This window comes from Schistocerca cancellata, chromosome 2 (assembly GCF_023864275.1).
Source record: "Schistocerca cancellata isolate TAMUIC-IGC-003103 chromosome 2, iqSchCanc2.1, whole genome shotgun sequence".
Taxonomy (NCBI): Eukaryota; Metazoa; Arthropoda; class Insecta; order Orthoptera; family Acrididae; genus Schistocerca; species Schistocerca cancellata.
The window spans coordinates 627,130,293-627,143,572 of NC_064627.1; positions in this window are offsets into that span (position 1 = coordinate 627,130,293).

The window sequence follows — 13,280 nt, forward strand, 5'->3', positions numbered from 1 at the left end:
GGGTTTTTGGGGGAGAAACAACTTGAGTCTACCTTTGAAAAGCTTCTTCTGTCAGTGAGATGTTTTATTTACATAGACAGATTGTTACTGAGTTTTTATCACTGTATACTTCTTTTCTTCATGCACTGTCGTTGGATTCACTAGTGGAAAGTGCACGTAGTTTTTCATTCTAGAATTGTATTTGTGAAAATTTGGCTTCAAACTGAAATGGGTTGTTTATAACATATTTTACGACTGTATAAATGTACTACAAGGCCGTTATCAATACACGAAGCTCTTTTAACAGATGTCTGTAAGATGTACGTGTATGAACCACATACATAATTGTTATTACGTTCTTTTGTGCGATGAAACTTTTTACGTAATTGATGAGTTAGCCCACAGTATTATCCCATGGAACATCAGTGAATGGAAATATGCCAAATATTTACCTTCTTGATTTCCATGTATTCTACACGGCAATAGCTGTTACTGCAAAAGTAACAAACTGAATGCTTTAGCCGGCCTACTTTATGTTCCTTTTTCAGTTTAAGTAGTCTTCAGTTTTCATATCGTATAACATAGAACTTTCCGCTCTGTTCTCTATTTTATGATGGTAAAATATGTGGTGGAATAATTTTTACCTTGCAAGAAGAGTTTTTTTTTTTCCTCAAAGTTTCAAGCTGGTATAAGTGTGCAAAACTAGGAATACTTCTAAAAAAATGTAAGTTCCTTGTTGATTATTCTTCTTACTGTGAAGCAGTAATATTTATATCACCGTCACAAATGATTCAGCCTCTTGATTCAAGTTAAACATTATATCACTAGCAAAGAGCAAGAGCGGCAACTGTTCCTTAATCGAACCATGATGAGCATCCATTGTGATTTCTCGCTGTGTAGATGATGTGGCATACCTATTTGTATGACTGAAATATCCTAATATACCGTTCGGCATTTTGTCTCTTACATAGAAATAAAAATGAGACGTGTCCCACAAAAAGTCGACGTTCTCTAAGGAATTAATTGTTTAAAACTTTTGGTAAATGCTCAGTGAAAACATGAACAAGTAGTTATATAAAGCTGCGTTTTTGATATCCAAATTTTGATTCCCTTTATTGTGTAGGTATCGCAACCCACGAGTACATTTCCTTACAATATTTTTGAAAAATGGCTTAAGGAGAGAGGCTGGCTGTTAGCTACTGAAGTACGTGCTCTTTTTTAAAGGCAAGCCTAACAATGGTGTATTGTAATCTGTCTGGAAGAGTACTGTGAGTTGGCGTAATTACATATGTGGCTAAGAACATTAGCAATTACAGTTTTCTACAAAAGTTTAGTGTCTTATTGGAGATATCATTGACTCCATATGAAATTTTTACTTCTAAAGGCCACGATGTATTTTAATAGCTGGCATGAAGGTGTGTGGAAATTAAGCATTTCACTGAATTTCCTCTGTAGTGCTTCTTCTATGTACTATTTTGCTTATCTTCTTAACTTCGTTAATCCATTCTCTGACTCCATCTCAAAGAGTGATTTTTAAACGTATCAGCTGTACATGAAACGCCTTTTATTATGTTTTCATCGTTAGTGCCACCCTGTATGGCATGTTCGCTTGTCTCTCATTAAAAATATTCTATACTGATCTGCTTTTGCTATATGCCTGTCGTTACACGATAAGGCATCAATGCTTCAAGACTATTATTGACAACTTTTATTACTGTAGTACAGTATTCTTTATAACAAGAAAATGCTTCAGGATATTTACTCGATGCAGATACTATTTGATTTTCTTGCTTTTTTTGTTCTTAAGGTAAATTCATACTTGGAAGGACAGCATTTTTGTTGAAAATCGCTTGGAAAATGATTGCTTATTTATTAAGCAATATACTGTCGTAACATGCTGCTCCTGCATACCCCAAGCTGGGCGTCCATGAAATGGTTCATTGAAACTGTGCTGAGATAAATGGAATACTTAAATTACTTTCTTTTTGCTGAGCGAAAGACTTGATCATCATTAGTCATACTATCCCTTCTTCGTTGAAACAGAACTTCTACCTAAGCATGTGGACCACAGATATTAATAACTAAGACGTGATCATAGTTAGGAATTTCAAACATTAGTTTACTAAAACAATGGAAATATATAAACGGTTTTGGATATCTGGTCCCTTTGACTGGTCTGGTATGAAGCAAGTCTGGAGGAAGCCGTTGGCACTCTGAATAGCTAGTTCGGATTGACCTCACTCTCGTCTTGTATCAGCTGTCGATGGCGAAGAGTCGGCGGTCAGTGAGCGATGAAGAGGCGCGGCGTAGGTGACGATCGGCGGCCTCGGTCGCATTTGGAAGAGCAGTCGGTTCATGGTTTATGATTTCTAGATGTCGGCAGTTGAACGTTCCGGATGTTTTTTGCAAATAAATCGAATTATGATCATTTTCCATTGCCCAGTGCTACTAGGCCAGGCGTCTCTTTGTTCTGATGGTCGGCTGGTAGACGTTTTGACCACTGCTGCTGTCAGGAAGCCCCTCTCTGACATCTGGATAGAGCATCAGAGAAGAGTCGACAAGACAAGGAGCTACTTGATTGAGAAGTAGGGGCTCCGGTCTCGGAAACTGACATACGGCCGGGAGATGGTGTGCTGACCACGTGCCCCTCCATATCCGCATCCAGTGACGCCTATGGATTCAGGATGACAGCGCGGCCGGTCGGTACCGTTGGGCCTTCATGGCCTGTTCCGGAGGAGTTTAGTTTAGTTTTGTTTATATGATGAAAAAATGCGCAAAGCGGAATTGCTAAAGCATTTCCAGAGGAATCGAAATGGAGTGGAATGGGGACCCTCATGAGAATGACTCAGTGGTAACAGAGCCAAACTTGAATCAATACCGAGCGAGGTGGTGTAGTGGTTGGCACAATGGACTCGCGTTCGGGAGGACGACGGTTAAAACCCGGGTCCAGCCATCCAGACTTAGATTTTCCATGATTTCCCTAAGTCAATCCAGGTGAACGCCGGAATAGCACTCCGTCTTCAGGCCACAAGTGGTCCATCGGGACCATGCGACCGCCATGTCATCCTCATGTAAGGATGCGGATAGAAGGGGCGAGTGGTCAGCACACCGCTCTCCCAGTCGTTATGATAGTTTTCTGTGGCCGGAGCCGCTGCTATTCGGTCGAGTAGCTCCTCAATTGGCATCACAAGGCTGAGTGCACCCCATAAAATCGCAACAACGCATGGCGGCTCGGATGGTCACCCATCCAAGTGCCGGCCATGCCCGACAGCACTTAACCTCGGTGATCTGACGGGAACTGGTGTATCCACAGTGGCAAGGCCGTTGCCTAAACGCCGGAATGATTAATTTGAAGGGGCACAGCCTATTTATTTCCTCATCCTTGATAGAATCCGAACTTGTGCTCCGTCTCTAATGATCTCGATGTCGACGGGACGTTAAGACGATCTTCCTTGCTCCTTGAATCAGTATTGGAATCAGACTGCAAAGGAGCGTAAAGACTAGATTCGGAAGGCAGGCATCATACTGGAATGAAATCCACAGTAGACTGGAAAGGAAATCCGTACGTGGAACAGAATGATATCAGAATGGGATGACTCAATTTGAAGAGAAAGTGCACACCAGGTCCTCACCTCAACTCTCTACACGACATTCCGCTACAAAATCTCCTTCTGCTCCACCTCTCCTTTCATCTCAACCTATTACTGGCTGGCGATTTTGGAATCTCAGAAGGTAGACATATCTTCCTCGCTCCTCCACTTCATTCATCTTTCTAGGGTGCCGTCTTTCTACTGCAGTACCTCAAAAGTCTCTAAGCTCTTCTGTTTGTGGCCATCGTTTGTGAACGTTTGCTTTTTCGTGTCCCGCAAAGCTCACAGCCTTCGCGTTCCTCGAAGAGCTCTGCTTCGGGGCCAGGCTGTCGACTCTCGGCGTGTCTCTAAGAAGCTTACACACATGAGTGAACTCTTACAGCAGTTGCGTGGGTGAACACCCGAAAGGAAAAAGCACACCAATTATGTTTGTGACTTACGAAGAGGATGTGTTCTTTAACGGTCCTGATGCGTTATGGTTAAGAACTATTCTGCTAATACACTGCCAGAAGAAAATACAACACCATCAATGTGCTGAGGCAAGAAGATATAATATGTGCATACGTGTACATTCTGAGGGATAGTAGCGTTAGTGATTAATTTTTCACGGCCACCAGCCACAACATGACGTTCAGGAGGCCTGTCTGAGCGCTCTCTGTGTCGACTCAGCAGGCAGTAACTGTGCTGTCTTTAGAGGTAAACAGTGTGTGTAAAATTCATTATAGGGAACAACCATTACCCACTGACGAGTGTGTATACCATTGGTCAACAGTGTTAGCGATTTGAATGATGTTTCCGTGCGGGCCTGAGAGGAGCTGGTTGGACGTATCGATAGAGTCCTGCACTTGTTGGGCACAATGTATCGGTGGCGTGTCAATGCTTTGCAGTGGTCTGTGGAACATTCCCATCTCTACAGAACACGCTCTGGACATCAGCGTTGTACAGTTGCACGTCAAGATCGACTGACTGTGCGACCATCTACAGGCGACCGAGCGTCAACCAGTGACGAAATCCTGCCATATGTTGCAGGTGCTATGTCATCAGGGGCCAATGGAAACTGTCTGCGTGCAGCAGGTTTAAGATCACGTGCGCCTCTGGCGGGTCTGCCACTTACATCACGACACCGCCAAACATAGCTACTCTGGTGTCGTGAAAAAGTTGACTGGAGAGGGGAATGGAGTGCTATTGTCTTCTGTGATGATAATAAGTTTTGTCTGCACTCGAGTGACAGAGTACACGTAGACCTGGTGAGCCGCTTATTCCAGAGTGCATTCGCCGAAGACACACAGGTCGCATCCCAGGCTTTATAGTGTGGGGAGGCGGGGGTGTCAGTTAAAACATAAAGTCACATTTGGTATTTCTGCAGGATAAAGAAACCACTGTCCAATCCTTTACCCAGATATTGCCCAGATTGTTATCCCCGTGCTACTCCTATAGCTTCAACAGTAAGGTGATGTGCTTTTCAGCAGGACAATGCACGTCCACACTCGGCTGCTGCGACGCAACGTCCTCTTCTCGAAGTAAAACAACTGCCTTTGACAGCAAGAACACCAGGTCTCTCGTTAACTGTATGTGTACGGCCATGTTGAAGTGGGAACTTACATATTCTCCAGAACGTGAAAGAACCATTGCCAAATTGCAATAAAAAGCACAATATACTTGGCATCATATATTGCAGCATACCATTCGTCACCTTTATGATCTTTTATGTGCGAGAATACTCTCATGTACTGCCACGATGGAGTGGGGTTCGCTGTGAATTGATTCAACTATCTGGCGCCCTTTACTGTGAGGTGTGTGTTTCATTTGGTTTGAATTTGTTACCATATACTCACACAAAAATGAATTTTCTGTCACTGCATTTGTCAGCAAAATGGTTGTGAGGGTAATGCATTTTTTGCTTAATTGTGTTGATGTTAACTTGTCCTTAGTCCTCATGTCGGCCATCACTCAAAGCATCCACTGGATGAGACAGTCTGAGTGAATGTGTGCAGAATATTACTATAACAGCAGTAGTCTGCAACAGATCAATCTAATTAGTGTATCATGTCCTTTAAGGTGACTGTATGGCGGAAATAAAACGTGGTTTTCAGTAGTATAGTAAAGTATTGCTCTCCTTGACCCCATTTATCGGCGATGCATGTACGTAAAATACAATACTGGCCATTAAAATCGCTACACCACGAAGATAACGTGCTACAGACGCGAAATTTAACCCACAGGAATTCGTTGCTGTGATATGCAAATGATTAGCTTTTCAGAGCATTCACACAAAGTTGACGCCGGTGCCGACACCTACAACGTGCTGACATGAGGAAAGTTTCCAACCGACTTCTCATACACAAACAGCAGTTGACTGGGGTTGCCTGGTGAAACGTTGTTGTGATGCCTCGTCTAAGGAGAACAAATGCGTACCATCACATTTCCGACTTTGATAAAGGTCGGATTGTAGTCTATAGCGATCGCGGTTTATCGTATCGCGACATTTCTGCTCGCGTTGGTTGAGATCCAATGGTTGTTAGCAGAATATGGAATCGGTGGGTTCAGGAAGGTAATACGGAACGCCGTGCTGAATAGCAACGGCCTCGTATCACTAGCAGTCCAGATGACAGCCATCTTATCCGCATCGCTGTAACGGATCGTGCAGCCACGTCTCGATACCTGAGTCAACAGATGGATACGTTTGCAAGACAACAACCATCTGCACTAACAGTTCGACGAAGTTTGCAGCAGCATGGACTAACAGCTCGGAGACCATCGCTGCGGTTACCCGTAACACTGCATCACAGACAGGAGCGCCTGCGATGGTGCACTCAACGACGAACCTGGGTGCACGAATGGCAAAACGTCATTTTTTCGGATGAATCCAGGTTCTGTTTGGAGCATCATGATGGTCGCATGCGTGTTTGGCGACATCGCGGTGAACGCACATTGGAAGCTTGTGTTCGTCATCACCATACTGGCTTATCACCCGGCGTGATGGTATGGGGTGCCATTGGTTACACGTCTCGGGCACCTCTTGTTCACATTGACGGCACTCTGAACAGTGGACGTTACATTTCAGATGTGTTACGACCCGTGGCTCTACCCTTCATTTGATCCCTGCAAAACCCTACATTTCAGCAAGATAATGCACGACCGCATGTTGCAGGTTCTGTATGGACCTTTCTGGACACAGAAAATGTTCGACTGCTGCCCTGGCCAGCGCATTCTCCAGATCTCTCACCAATTGAAAACGTGTGGTCAATGGTGGCCGAGCCACTGGCTCATCACAATACGCCAGTCGCTACTCTTGACGAACTGTGGTATCTTGTTGAAGCTGCATGGGCAGCTGTACCTGTACACGCCATCCAAGCTCTGTTTGACTCAATGCCCAACCGTATCAATGCCGTTATTACGGCCAGAGGTGGTTGTTCTGGTTTCTGATTTCTCAGGATCTATGCACCCAAATTGCGTGAAAATGTAATCACATGTCAGTTGTAGTATAATATATTTGACCAATGCATATCCGTTTATCATCTGCATTCCTTCTTCGTGTAGCAATTTGAATGGACAGTAGTGTATTTAACTGCACCCGCGAGTATTGGAAACCTTCTGAAATCCGCTGCAGCTGCGGTTTTCACGGGGATGCTAACAGCCGCTTTCCTTGACTACCTGTCGGCTATTACGTAGCCAAGATTTCCGACACCAATCTTCCGCGCCCGTGATCACCACTGTTTGCTGTGTGGCGTGGGAGAACGACGGCGCGAGGGCGACAGTGCATGAGCGCGTACAGAGGTGTGGTGTGCGCGTCACGTGTTTGCTTGTCCTCGAGCAGGTCGCTTCGTGCCCTGCTGCGCCGTGCCGCTGACAATATTGGCAGAGCAAACAGGGCGGTGATTCCCCGGCAGGCTGCACAGTGGCAGTAGCTCGTCGCGAACGGACTGCGCCACCAGACCGGCCCAGATCAAACCGTACCAGATGTCTCCGCGCTCTCGCGCTCTGGGACCTACCTCCTGTGCGACTCTCTCTGCAATCTCCGGAAGTCGCAGATGCAAGCGTTAGTGTGGTACCAGTGCAGATGCTAAGCATCTATCAGGAAATTGATAAGCAACACTCGCCTGGGTACAATTTTGAGGCACAGTGTATTCTGCCTGAAAAAAAGAGTAAAGCCCGCAGAAGGGGACGAGGAAGTGGTATGAAACTTCTGAGATAGTGTGTAACGTTTTTCCAGACATAACAAATTTGACTAAAATGAGAAAGAACTTGGCAGTATGAGCCCACTTATGAGTATGACGTCGCACATGGCCTGGATGCGTGTACTCATTCGGTTGAGAAGAGCATCATAAAATCCTTGTATTACCTCCTCAGGCAAGCTGGCACACAACTGTGGCAATTGATCTTGATATCTTGGATGCTGTAACCCAGTGGACTGGTCACACAAATGATCCATCGGTGAGTGATCTGGGGATATTAGCGACCACCTGAGTACCTCACCATCACGCACACAGTTCACAGAGACACATACCAAGTGTGGACGAGCGTTACCCAGATACTGTTGCATGTTATGTAACGCAGAGGTCGCACGATGTCAGTGACGTACCGCTCGGCACTACGGTACGTCACTGACATCATGCGCGCTCTGTGTTCCTTCAAACGCTATCAATCCTGACCTGAATGGTTCCCCGCACCGCGACACCAGGATTAACACCACTGTGCTTCTCCAAAGAAGAATGGAGGTCCCCGCCGTACTCGCTGACGAAAGTCGTCCGCGGAAGTGCAGAACCGTGATTCACTACCGAACACCGAGGCTATTCACAAACAGTCCATAGGTCCAAGCCAAGTCACCACTCCAAACGTAGCCTCTCATGCTGTGGTGTTAACGACAGCCAGTGCGTAGGATAGTAATTCCCTAGTCCGGTTACTGCTAATCACATATTAGACTTGTGTTGGGGTTACGATGTGCCTGGTGCACAATACTGCCATCCTCCCTTGTTGTGGTCAGACATAGTCGACCGGAGTCTTATAGACGAGTGTGCTCGCTCTCGCGTTCCCGTTAAGTCCAGCCTCAGTCACTGTCACAGCTGAATACCCCAAAATCTGAGAGTTGCATGATTCGAGTATCCGACCAAATGGAAACACGCAATGAGGCCCCTTTCAGTCCGGGTAAGGAGCTGATTAACATCTCTCACACGAGTACTCAGTTTCTCTGTTTCCTTAACAGTGATCACCCAGCATCTGATGCTGTCCACGCCCCTTATAAGCCCTACCAGACCTGGTAGCGATAATACACGTCACAAATGCGCTCTTTTGGCAGTCTACCTGTTACAGAGAAGCGCAGCTCCAATCATTAAAATATATGCCTATAGTGTGTAGCGGTACGAAGTTACATTGCCTTCTAGATGCTTCACATTTTTTGTCAGGCAGCGTAGAAGGCTAAAAGAAACGGCATGAACAACAATTAATTCCCAGTTGCGAATATGGACAACCATCAGCTGTATAACTGTTTTATTTGAAATTGCTGGCCCAATGTCGCGCTCGCCGGTGTCGGCGGATAAATACGGCATTGCAGTGCTTGTGCTACTTCCATTTACGATGCAATGTTCCTTCGAGCTTCAAATAAAAATATCTGCTCTTCATGGGAATCTATATAGTGGATGTATGAGTACAGGTTGTAGATAGATGGTTGACGACATATGGAAGTTTGGGTCGGGCCGTGAGATGTGCTCGGAGAGCCAAATGGTAAGGCGACCTCTCGCTATATGCGGAAAATCCGGGTTCGAGTCCCGCTCTGGCACAAATTTTCATTGTGGTCATTCCAGTACCCATCCGGTGATTGTCCATATTCGCGACTGCGAATTAAGTTCATGTACTTCGTAAGGGCTGTAGTCACCACAGTGCCTGTCCTTCGGACATGCAAGCATGTCCGAGTGAACGTTGCATCGTAATTTGGAGTAACACAGACACCGCAATATATTAAAACTTAATAGAGTTTAAGGACTCCATGGACATCCAGACGAGCCTGAATCTTGTAGAAAACTGTTGCACGAAAATTTTGAATGGTATTTTACAGAATACTTCGCAAAAGAGATCACACCATTTTCTCAAGGTATGTAGAAGAAGGCACGGGTCAGTAATCGTTCTATATTATAAATAATCGACTATACTGGCAAACAAAGACCTTTTATTAAATCCTAGATGTTGGTATGTCCATAATTACACATTTTCAGCATTTTAAATAAGGAAATTACAGTTGTGGGAAATGTAAACCAAACGAGCATTGTCAATCACTACGGTTTCTACATCTACATGGGGAAATGTCTATATGCCACTGTACACGGGCCCTTCTTTCTTGATCTCGTGACTCACTAGCGAGGCGATGGTAGCTGCGGAATGGTGACAATGGATATTTTGGCCTAACCTATGTACTGGATACAAGGGTTGGCGAGAGTGAAGGGCAGAGAATCGGAACAAACAAGGAATTTAGCAGTCTGACCGTGAGGAGATGATCAGGGAAAACAACAGAGCAACCTGTAAGTAGGCTGTTTATGTTTTCTTATTGGAAACGTTACGTAGCGCTCTATATGAAAATCACTGGCTGTGCTGTGTGCAGTCTGTGGCTAGTTTGCATTGTTGTCTGCCATTGTAGTGTTGGGCAGCGGCAGCTGGACGTGAACAGCGCGTAGTGTTGCGCAGTTGGAGGTGAGCCGCCAGCAATGGTGGATATGGGGAGAGAAACGGCAGAATTTTTGAGAATGGATAATCTGGACGTGTGTCCATCAGAAACAGCACATTTGTTAGACTGGATGTCATGAACTGGATATATATATTATGACTATTAAGGTAAATACATTGTTTGTTCTCTATTATCATCTTTCAATTGCTAACTATGCCTATCAGTAGTTAGTGCCTTCTGTAGTTTGAATCTTTTATTTATCTGGCAATAGTGGCGCTCGCTGTATTGCAGTAGTTCGAGTAACGAAGATTTTTGTGAGGTAAGTGATTTGTGAAAGGTATAGTTTAATGTTTGTCTGGGCCATTCTTTTGTAGGGATTTTTGATAGTCAGATTGCGTTGCGCTAAAATTATTGCGGATACAAATATACAGATGGAACAGAACTGCGTCCTGGACGGAGAGTGCATCTATTTATACAAAGATAGGAATTCTAGAACATACAAACACGAAAACATAGAAAATTTTGTGAATCTTCTAGGAATGATAAATACTGAATGAAAAATAATTGCCTGTAATCGGGTTTCAACCGTTGTCTTACCGAGCGAGGTGGCTCAGTGGTTAACACACTGAACTCGCATTCGGGAGGACGACGGTTCAATTCCCCGTCCGGCCATCCTGATTTAGGTTTTCCGTGATTGCCGTAAATCGCTTCAGGTAAATTGCGTGATGATTCCTTTGAAAGCGCACGGCCACCTTCCTTCTCCATCCTTCCTTAATCCGAGGGACCGATGATCTTGCTGTTTGGTCCCCTCCCACAAAACCAACCAACCAACCAAACAACCAACTGGTGACTCGCACCACGCCAGTAACTGGCACTAACAGATACTATACACTGCACGCAGCTCACCTTGGGGCAGCGTTAATAATATTCATACAAATCGTACTGGGGGACGTTACTGTCATATTGAATAATATCGGCACTATAGGCCGATTCAGAAAAAGAAATGTATAACTTCCTGTTATATTTACGTAGGTCACCCAAGGACTTTACAACAGAAATATAATGTTTAGTAACCTAGCCCAGTAAATAATTCTCTGTTACTTCGTGAACTTATCTCGCAATCACCTCTCATCATGAAAGTTTCGATACCAGTATTATGTGTCACGCAAAATGGAGGAACAGGCGACTATACCACGATAGAAATGGCTGTCTCGCGTGCCAACATGTGTTATATGCGTGTATGCTGCATGAGTAAATGCACATGCGAGATCCATAACCGTAGATTCTTTTTGAAATAATATAGCCGACGATATCATTTACTGCCACGACACAGGCACGCAGTATATGACATGAGTTCATAAAATAGCTGGAACAGATGTTATTTTATTAGTTTTAAAACTTTTCTTCGTAGTAAAACTTGTAATTATTAGGAGCAGTCAAATGAAATCGAGACATCCGGAAAAAAGTAAGCAAACGGTTTTTGCTTTTCCTATGTAACCAGGCCTGAACTTCTTATTCCGAAGCATATATATAGGTCACCGAATGTCTTTTTTCAAGGCTCTAAAAATGTGGAAACCTAATGGGGAGGCATTGGAGCTGTATGAAGGATTTCTTAGGGCTTCCCAGCGAAACTTCTGAACTGTAGTCGAAACAACTTACGGGCACACCTGGGCTGGGAAAAATGGTTCAAATGGCTCTGAGCACTATGGGACTTAACATCTGAGGTCATCAGTCCTCTAGAATTTGGAACTACTCAAAGCTAACTAACCTAAGGACATCACACACATCCAAGGCCGAGGCAGGATTCGATCCTGCGACCGTAGCAGTCTCGCAGTTCCAGTCTGAAGCGCCTAGAACCGCTCGGCCACCGCGGCCGGCAAGGGCCGGGAAAGTGATGATAACCATTTTTTTTTATTGTAAGGGCCTGCTCCTCATTGAATTTCTGGTTCACGGTGTCATAATGAGCGCCCAGCGGTACGTGGTCACTTTGCAAAAACTGAAGCACGCCAACAAGTGCAAGCGTCCAGGGATGTTGACGGAATGCTTCATTCTGTTGCACGATAACGACACGCTCACATGTTGGCAAGGTACAAAATGTGATCAAAAGTATCCGGACACCTGGCTGAAAATGACTTTCAAGTTCATGGTGCTCCCCCCCCCCCCCCCCCCCGCCTCATCACTAACGCTATAGAATTCAATAAGGTGTTGGTCTACCCTTAGCTTTGATGACAGCTTCCACTCCCGCAGGCATACGTTCAATCAGGTGCAGAAAGGTTTCTTCGGGAATGGGAGCCCATTTTTCACGGAGTGCGGCACTGAGGAGAGGTGTCGATGTCGGTCTGTGAGGACTGGCATGAAGTCGGCGTTCCAAAACACCAGAGAGGTGTTCTATAGAATTCAGGTCAGGACTCTGTGCAGGTCAGTCCATTACAGGGATGTTATTCTCGTGTAACCACTCCTCCGCAGGCAGTGCATTATGAACAGGTGCTCGATAGTGTTGAAAGATGCAATCACCATCCTCGAATTGCTCTTAAACAGTTGGAAGCAAGAAGGTGCTTAAATAATCAATGTAGGCCTGTGCTGTGATAATGCCAAGCGAAACAATAACGGGTGCAAGCACCCTCCATGAAAGACACGACCACACCATAACACCACCGACTCTGAGTTTTACTGTTGGCACTACACACGCTGGCAGATGACGTTCACGGGCATTCACCATACCCACACCCTGCCATCGGGTCGCCACAATGTGCACCGTGATTCGTCACTCCACACAACGTTTTTCCACTGTTCAATCGTCCAATGTTTATACTTATTACACCAAGCGAGACGTCGTTTGGCATTGACGGGCGTTATGTGTGTCTTCTGAGCAGCCGCTCGACCAAGAAATCCAAGTTTTCTCACCTCGCGCCTAACTGTCATAATCGTTGCAGTGGATCGTGATGCAGTTTGTAATTCTTGTGTTATGGTCTGGATAGATGTCTGCCTATTGCACATTACGACCCTCTTCAACTGTCGGCAGTCTCTCTGAGTCAACAGACGACGTCGGCCTGTAC